Raw genomic sequence first — 7,981 nt, 5'->3', positions numbered from 1 at the left:
CAATATTTTTATTTATTTATTTTTTCAGATGAAGTCTCTCTCTGTTGCTCGCGCTGGAGTGCAATGGCGTGATCTTGGTTCACTGCAACCTCTGCCTCCTTTGTTCAAGCCATTCTCCTGCCTCAGCCTCACAAGTAGCTGGGACTATAGGCATGTGCCATCATGCCTGGCTAATTTTTGTATTTTTAGTAGAGATGGGGTTTCACTATGTTGGCCAGGCTGGTCTCGAACTCTTGACCTCAAGTGATCCACTCGCCTGAGTCTCCCAAAGTGCTGGGATTACAGGCTTGAGCCACTGAGCCAGCCTAATTGTTCGATATTTTAAATGTTTAAATGACCAGCAAGTCATAGGTGCTCAACAAATATTTGTTGAATGACAACAAATTAGCACTGTTGACACAAAAAGGGCAATGCAATATATGTGCTATTTAATATTTGCAGATTTTTATTTAAAAATCTGAATTCACAGTACACTGCAGGTGGTTGCTTAGACACGTACAAGTTTCAAGTTCTGTCACCCTGTGTATACTTTTTTTTTTTTTTTGAGACGGAGTCTCGCTCTTGCTGCCCAGGCTGGAGTGCAATGGTGCGGTCTTAGCTCACCTCAACCTCCGCCTCCCGGGTTCAAGCGATTCTCATGCCCCAGGCTCCCGAATAGCTGGGATTACAGGTGCGTGCTACCACACCCGGCTGATTTGTGTATTTTTAGTAGAGATGGGGACCAACGTGGACCATGTTGGCCAGGCTGGTCTCAAACTCCTGACCTCAAGTGATCCGCCCACCTTGGCCTTCCAAAGTGCTAGGATTACAGGCATGAGCCATCACCTGGCCACCCTGTGTATCTGGAGACAGCTGCCAAGTCTAAATTTGCAGAGGTAAGGGAAGGAGAAGCCTTGACCCAGTGGCCCCCGCTCGCCCTGCCTGCTGGGGAGATGGGGAGCTCCTAGGACAGGGGCTGGGTCCTCAAGACGTGGCACGAGGAAGGGGGTCGCATTAAGCCCCCAGCGGCTCCCGCACTGCGCACCCCTGGGGCGTCCCTCTGCCAGCCTCAACCCAGCCCCCTCCTAGCCGGCGGGCGGTGGCAGTCTCCGTGATATCTTTCTGTCCCGCCGGCAGGCGGCGCCCTCCGGCCCTTGTTTCGTCGGGCCCGGACGGGGCGTGCGCGCTCAAAGGTTGCCCGGCTCTGTCGCCCGCATTTCCTGGCCTGGAGCCGGCTGAGCCACAGCGGGGTCGCCGCGGGGTCCCGGGGCCGTGCTCCCCCGCCCCTCCCAGGAGCGCGCGGGGTGGAGCGGAACCAGGCCGGCACGCTGGGCCCTCGCCCCTCCCTCGGGCAGTCACCTGGGCACGGGCGCCGCAGGTGCCGGGCCCTCAACCTTGCGGAGCCGACAGCCATCGATTCTCGGGTGAGTGCGGGCGCGGGTGGAAGGCGCCCGGCGCTCTCGCCACCAGCGTCCCAGCCGCGGGGCGGCCAACTGTCCCCGCGCCGCTCCCGGCCTCCCTGGCCGGGCGCTCAGCGCGTCTGGGAGGGGAAGGAATTTCCTTTGCAGGAACTCAGGGGTTGGGGGTTCTCTGCTACTTAAGAAATCCAGGAGTGGGGCGCGGACGCCCGAGCCTCCCACCTTCGGGATGGGAATTACAGAGGAGCCTTAGCAACTGAGGTCCGTCGTGGAAAGTTTGAGGGCATGGGGTCCGGGGAATGGGCGTGTCCCGCCCCAGAGACTCGCCACCCTCTCTCCAGGGTAGATGACTCGCCACCCTCTCTCCAGGGGAGATGCTTTTTAAGCATGACAAACCCAGCAAGGTTACAGAAGTGGGTATATGCAACTCTTCGCTCTTTCCTGGCGCCCAGAGATGAATAGTCACAAACACACACACATACACACACACAGACGCGCGCGCGCATTCATTGGGGCCGACTTTGCGTCCCCTCCCCTGGCCTCGGGCGTTGGGGACTGCGCCCCAGCCCGCGCCGGCCAATGGGATTAAGCCCCAGGGCCTTGCCCGGCTGTTTGTTTTTCGAAGCCGTTGCGTCCCGGTGGGCTCCTGGATGACCATCCTGGCTGGCTCAAAATTTCCTCTAGATTACCTGCGTCCACCCCCAAGAACCCAGCGGCTGAAACTCCTTTTCTCATCTGCGCAGGTGGCCTCGAGGTGGTGGCAGGGCCGCCCCCTGCAGTCCGGAGGCGAACGCACTTACCCGACCTCCGGGGGCAGGTTCGCCTGGGAGGAACCGCTCCGGCTTCGTACTACACTTGCGCAAATGTCTCCGGTAAGGGGAAGTGTTGCTTAAATCCCAGAGAAAACCCCCGTCGAGAAGCATCACCAGACATATGAACGAGTGTTTAGCTCTCAGTATTGTTATTGCTTCGAGTGAAATGGCTTCGTGTGTACTTTGTGCATTTATATATAAATATAAACATATATGTATACATTTGACAAACTCTAAGACCGGCACTTACTTGTGATATCTCCAGAACAGTGTTATTATGGTTATTTGGAAATTGTCAGTGGGAATCAGCCTGGCTGCTATGAGAATTACAGGGAGGAGGACCTGTGTGCAATTTCAAAACGATTTAAGAGACGTTCAGTGGCAATACAAGATGTGGACGTTGGTTAGATCCTGATTTGATGAATGTTTTTTAAAATGGAGATGATGGCCGAGTGTGGTGGCTCACACCTGTAATCCCAGCACTTTGGGAGGTCGAGGTGGGTGGATCATCTGAGGTCAGGAGTTCGAGACCAGCCTGGCCAACATGGTGAACCCCTTCTCTACTAAAAATACAAAAATTAGCAGGGTGTGGTGGCACGCGCCTGTAATCCCAGCTACTCGGGAAGGCTGAGGTAGGAGAATCGCTTCAACGCCGAAGGCAGAGATTGCAGTAAGCCGAGATCGTGCCACTGCATTCCAGCCTGGGAAGCAGAGCGAGACTCCGTCTCAAAATAAATAAATAAATAAATATATAAATAAGGAGACGATGAAGGAAATTTCTACTGATAAGGAAATTATAATAGTTCTGTTTAGTTACTTTTGGTAATGGTATCATGACTAAGGTTTTAAAAATCCCTGTAGAGACACAGACTGAAGTTGAAACACAGCTTTAGGATTTGCTTCAGAATTATTCAGTTTTAGATGCTAGCAGAGAAGTGAGGGGAACAAGATGAGAGGAGATTGTTCATGGATTGTTAATAGTTGAAGCTGGAGAGAACACATGGACACAGGGAGGGGAACATCACGCACGGGGGTGGGGGGGCCTGTCGGAGGATGGGGGCAAAGGAGAGGGAGAGCATTAGGACAAATACCTAATGCATGTAGGGCTTAAAACCTAGATGACCGGTTGATAGGTGCAGCAAACCCCCATGGCACATGTATACGTGTATACCTATTAACAAACCTGCACGTTCAGCACATGTATCCCAGAACTTAAAGTAAAACAGAAATAAAAATAGTTGAAGCTGGATGATGGTTATGGAAGTCCTTACACTATTGTTTCAGTATTTGTGTGTGTTTGGCATTTTCCTTTAAACAGAACACCACCACCTGTGGAGCTTTTTTGCATAAGGTAGGTTTGGCACTGCAGCTGAGTTTAGATGCGAGGTCTTCCACAGTCCCTCGTTTTTTGTAAATTGGGTGTCAAGGCTGCTTCTCCAGACTCGGTCATCAAAAGTTTTTTTCTCTGTACGGGAGGTGCTGATTTATTTTGCTCAGAAGGCAGAGGGTGTTTGCTGAGTGTGACAAAGCTGAGCGGATCAAGTTGATGCAGGTGGAGGCTAGGTCAGCTTTTTTTATACAAAGGGCATTAGCAAGCCTGGGGGTTGATTGCCTCCAGTCGGGCGGATTGTATAAAGTGTGTTAGCAGTTTTGCCTAATTGCCCAAATCCCTTCCAAGTTATGCTCATCAAAAAACAGAGTTCAGAGTAGTGAACACACATGTCTGTATACACTTAGGATTTATATACACTTTTGGAAGCACTGTATGCATCAATAAAAAGTGTACATGATGAAAACAAAGCACAAAATGAGTGGAGGGCTGCTTGTTGCTGTGTTGTGTTGCCTGTTTCATCGTTACCTTGTTTGCTTTAGGGATCATGACATGTAAATATTTAGCAAAGCACTGACTCCTAAAAGTTCTGCATGGCATTTAACACATTTTTTTCAAGAACCATGCTTGTAGGAGGGTAAGGAAGGAGTAATAGCTATATCTTCATCAGGCTTGTTCTAAATTTTTTTCCTCCAGATTTAGCCTATAATTCCTACTCCTTCTGTCATGCTTGGTCAGTAATTTGGAAAAGTGGTGATTCTGAGAGGGAGCTGTTGAAGTTAATAGAGGGAGGAAGAAGAGGTATATTCCCGAAAGGCAAATCCACATTTTTTAGTAGCTTCAGTATAACTGAATGTAATGCCTTTGGATTTAAGGATAAAACAAGTCAAAGAGATGAGATCTGGGACAGTTAAAAGTTGAAGTGTTCAGTGAATCTCCTCAGCCTAGACCTTGCTCGTGTAGATTCACTAATCTAAAGGATATAAAGATGTTTTAAGATTCAGTTGAGGAATGCTGATGCATATCATAATTTCACTGCTGTGATGGGAAAATAATGAGACAACCAACAAAATTCCCCTTATATTAGGGGGAAATACCACAGTGAATTAATCATGGTACTTAAATGAAGTGAAATTGTTTGGTTTGTGGCTCTGTTTTCTTGGTATGAATGAAAGAAGTGTACAACTGTCAAACGTAACTTTATTTTATACCTCAGTTTCCTCTCTAGTTCCCTAAAAGAGCATGGAAAGAGAAAAGAAACTTGCCAGGCCCTTTAGTGACCAGACTAATGTTTACTCTCCTCTGTAGGAGGGTGGTAGATTTGGACTCTGGAGAGTTGATTGCTAATAGCTATTTTAAGGACTTACCACAAATGTGACATTATTTCGCCCTGATTCGCATTATTTAGGATATAAACGCATTAGAAAAGCAAATTGCTCCCCTGTTGGGCTAGAAATGATAGGAAAGGGTGTTGGCAATCTAGTCAACGGTATTCTTCTAGATTCATAAACACTTAGCTTTCATGTACAGCACCTCATCCCATCCTGTGAGGCGGAGCAGTGGTGATAGAGGGTAATTTGGGTTTTTAACAGATGGGGACATTGAAATATAAGGAAGTCAGCCTGGGCAACATAGTGAGACCTTTACTCCACACAAAATAAAAATAAATAAATAAAAATTAGCCAGGTATGGTGGTACACGCCTGTAGTCCCAGTTACTTAGGAGGCTGAGGTGGGAGGATTGCGTGAGCCTGGGAGGTCGAGGCTGCAGTGAGCCGTGATCACACCACTGTACTCCAGCCTGGGTGACAGAGCAAGATATTGCCTCGAGAAAGAAATCTAAAGAAGATTGCTTTAAATCACTTCTTTAGGGAGACAGGGAAGGAAATTTAACATTGATCAAGAGTTCATTGGCTAAAAAAAGTTCATTGGCTGGGTGTGGTGGCTCACACCTGTAATCCCAGCTCTTTGGGAGGCTGAGGGGAGGAAGGTTTGCTTGAGGCCAAGAGTTCAAGACCAGCCTGGGCAACATAGTGAGACCCCCATCTCTACAAAAATAATAATAATAATAAAATTGGCCAGTGTGGTGGCTGAGGTGGGGAGGATGGCTTGAGCCCAGCAGTTCCAGGCTGTAGTAAGCTATGTTTGCACCATTGCACGCCAGCCTGGACAACAGGGCAAGACTCTGTCTCTTAAAAAAAAAAAAAAAAAGAATTCATGGTAGTCTTCACACATGTTTTTGTTTCTTGTTTTGTTTTGAGACAGAGTTTTCGCTCTGTTGCCCAGGCTGGAGTGCAATTGTGCGATTTTGGTTCACCACAACCTCCGCCTCCTGGGTTCAAGCAATTCTCCTGCATCAGCCTCCTGGGTAGCTGGGATTACAGGTGCCAGCCACCATGCCTGGCTAATTTTTGTATAGTTAGTAGAGACGAGGTTTCACCATGTTGGCCAGGCTAGTCTCGAAGTCTTGACCTCAGGTGATCCACCCACCTCAGTCTCCCAAAGTGCTGAGATTACAGGTATGAGCCACCATGCCCGGCCCACACGTTTTTAATTCTGACAAATGTCTCTAGGTTGGGTATTATCAGTCCATTTTGCAAATGGAAGTTGAGGCTAGAGGTTAATAGTTTTTGCCTGAGGTCTTGTAGCTAGTACAAGTAGAGCTAAGATGCAAACTCAGCTCCTTCAGATTTGACAGTCTGCATTATTTCTGGCAGTTTCACACTACCTTTAGCAGGAAGCAGAGCAACATGCCCAAGAATTGGGTAGTCTAGGCAAACTGTCTTCTTACCACACCCTACTGTCCTGGTGACAGGCGGGGGGCATGGGTCACATCTGACCGACAGATGTTCTGTCGGGCCAGCATAGAGCTTAAAAAAAACACTGAGTCAGTGTTGAAAATTGGGAAATTTCAAACATTCTGCCCTAATGATTCCCAAAGGCAATACTAGAGCAGCTGCCTCTTTAAGGAAGTGTAGTACATACCAGTCCCCTCAGCCTCCAGCAATCCCGAAAGTAGTCCCCAGCCCTGAGATTACACTTTTTTTTTTTATGGTAAGAAATCTTTCTATGTGTGTGTTTCTACCCCAAATGGAATAACAAAATATAGGTTGAGAGGCTCTTGTAAGAAAAATGGGAAAGACACTTTGGGAGGCCGAGGTGTGGGAATCACCTGAGGTCGGGAGTTCGAGACCAGCCTGACCAACATGGAGAAACCCCATCTCTAAGAAAAATACAAAATTAGCCTGGCATGGTGGTGTATGCCACTTGGGAGGCTGAGGCTGGAGAATCACTTGAACTCAGGGAGCGGAGGTTGCAGTGAGCCGAGATTGCGCCATTGCACTCCAGCCTGGGGAACAAGAGCGAAACTGCATCTCAAAAAAAGAAAAGAAAAGAAAAATGGGAAAGATCATATTCCTTTGAGGAAATGAGAGTCTTGTGTTTAGTTCCAGTGCTTCTCTGTCAGACGAATACAAGTTGTGTTGTCATTTTTCTCTCATGTTATCTATTTTTCTCACTTACAAGGAACTTGTTTGCTACACCCTGCAGTTTGACAAGAATGGAGTAGGTGTGGGCAGGCCTCAGTAGGGAAAAGGAATGGCTCCAAACTCCCACACCACTGGGTCTTTGTGAGTAGGCAGGTGGGTCTTGTACACCTTGGGGGTTCCCCAGGGTGTCCTGCCGGATGGGGCACAAAAAAGCTGTTAACCCTTCCCCTTTAAATAGCCTGACTCTGGGACCCATGTGGATCCTGAGGTTATGTGTCAGCTCTCTGTAGCTGCTTTGAACTGGACCCCAGCCACTCTGAGGGGTTCCTAGGACTTGCAAAGGGCCTCTCTCCCCCATCCTTCTCTGCCCACCACTCTCCTGCTGATGACAAGTCCACTTCTACACGCTGCTTAGGCACAGCACCCCCAGAAAGCTCTATAGGGATGAGGAGCTGAGGCGCCCGCATAGTGCAGCCTTCAAGGGGTTTCTGTGGCGGAAGTCCAAGGGTGGCTTAATTTCCTTGCCTTCAAACTTTCGGTTAAGGGTCATGGGGCAAACATTCTCGCCTCTGTGAATAGCTGGAGTTTCATGACCGTTGAAGTTGCTCTTTAAATCTTTGTTTCCTTCCCCTGAGTTCTGCATTTTCTTCCCCTGTGTGTGTGCTGTGGAGGAGAATGAAAAGAGGAAATGGCACAAAAGTGAACCTTGTTGGGTGGCTTTGAGGAAATCTGGGGTGCTGTTGTGGGCCTTTGTCACTCGAGTTGTCAGTCTAGGTGTGTGTGTAAACGGACATGGAATAAACAAAGGCTCCAAGTGGAACAACTTGTTTTGGCCAAAAGAAGTGAGTTCAGACCTGGCGTGATGGCTCATACCTGTAATCTCAGCACTTTGGGAGGCTGAGGTGGGTGGATCATGAGGTCAGGAAATGGAGACCATCCTGGCTAACACGGTGAA

At 48.5% G+C, this 7,981-nt stretch overlaps 1 protein-coding gene across 2 annotated transcripts in view; it reads left to right on the top strand.

The window, feature by feature from the left end:
- The first annotated feature begins 1,144 nt into the window (after positions 1–1,144).
- The window catches only part of GPR160 (G protein-coupled receptor 160), a 44,514-nt gene continuing 37,677 nt past the window's right edge, over positions 1,145–7,981 (top strand). Inside the window, exons 1-2 of one of the 2 annotated variants that reach the window (XM_011949004.1) lie at positions 1,145–1,403; positions 2,141–2,269. The gene's annotated coding sequence lies outside the window, so the exon portion shown is untranslated. The remainder of the gene's footprint in view (positions 1,404–2,140; positions 2,270–7,981) is intronic. The other variant, XM_011949007.1, reaches the window with a different exon arrangement.

The sequence above is a fragment of the Colobus angolensis genome, unplaced genomic scaffold (assembly GCF_000951035.1).
Source record: "Colobus angolensis palliatus isolate OR3802 unplaced genomic scaffold, Cang.pa_1.0 Scaffold289, whole genome shotgun sequence".
Taxonomy (NCBI): Eukaryota; Metazoa; Chordata; class Mammalia; order Primates; family Cercopithecidae; genus Colobus; species Colobus angolensis.
The sequence above is the reverse complement of the archived record's forward strand: the minus strand, read 5'-3'. Positions and strand labels throughout refer to the sequence as shown.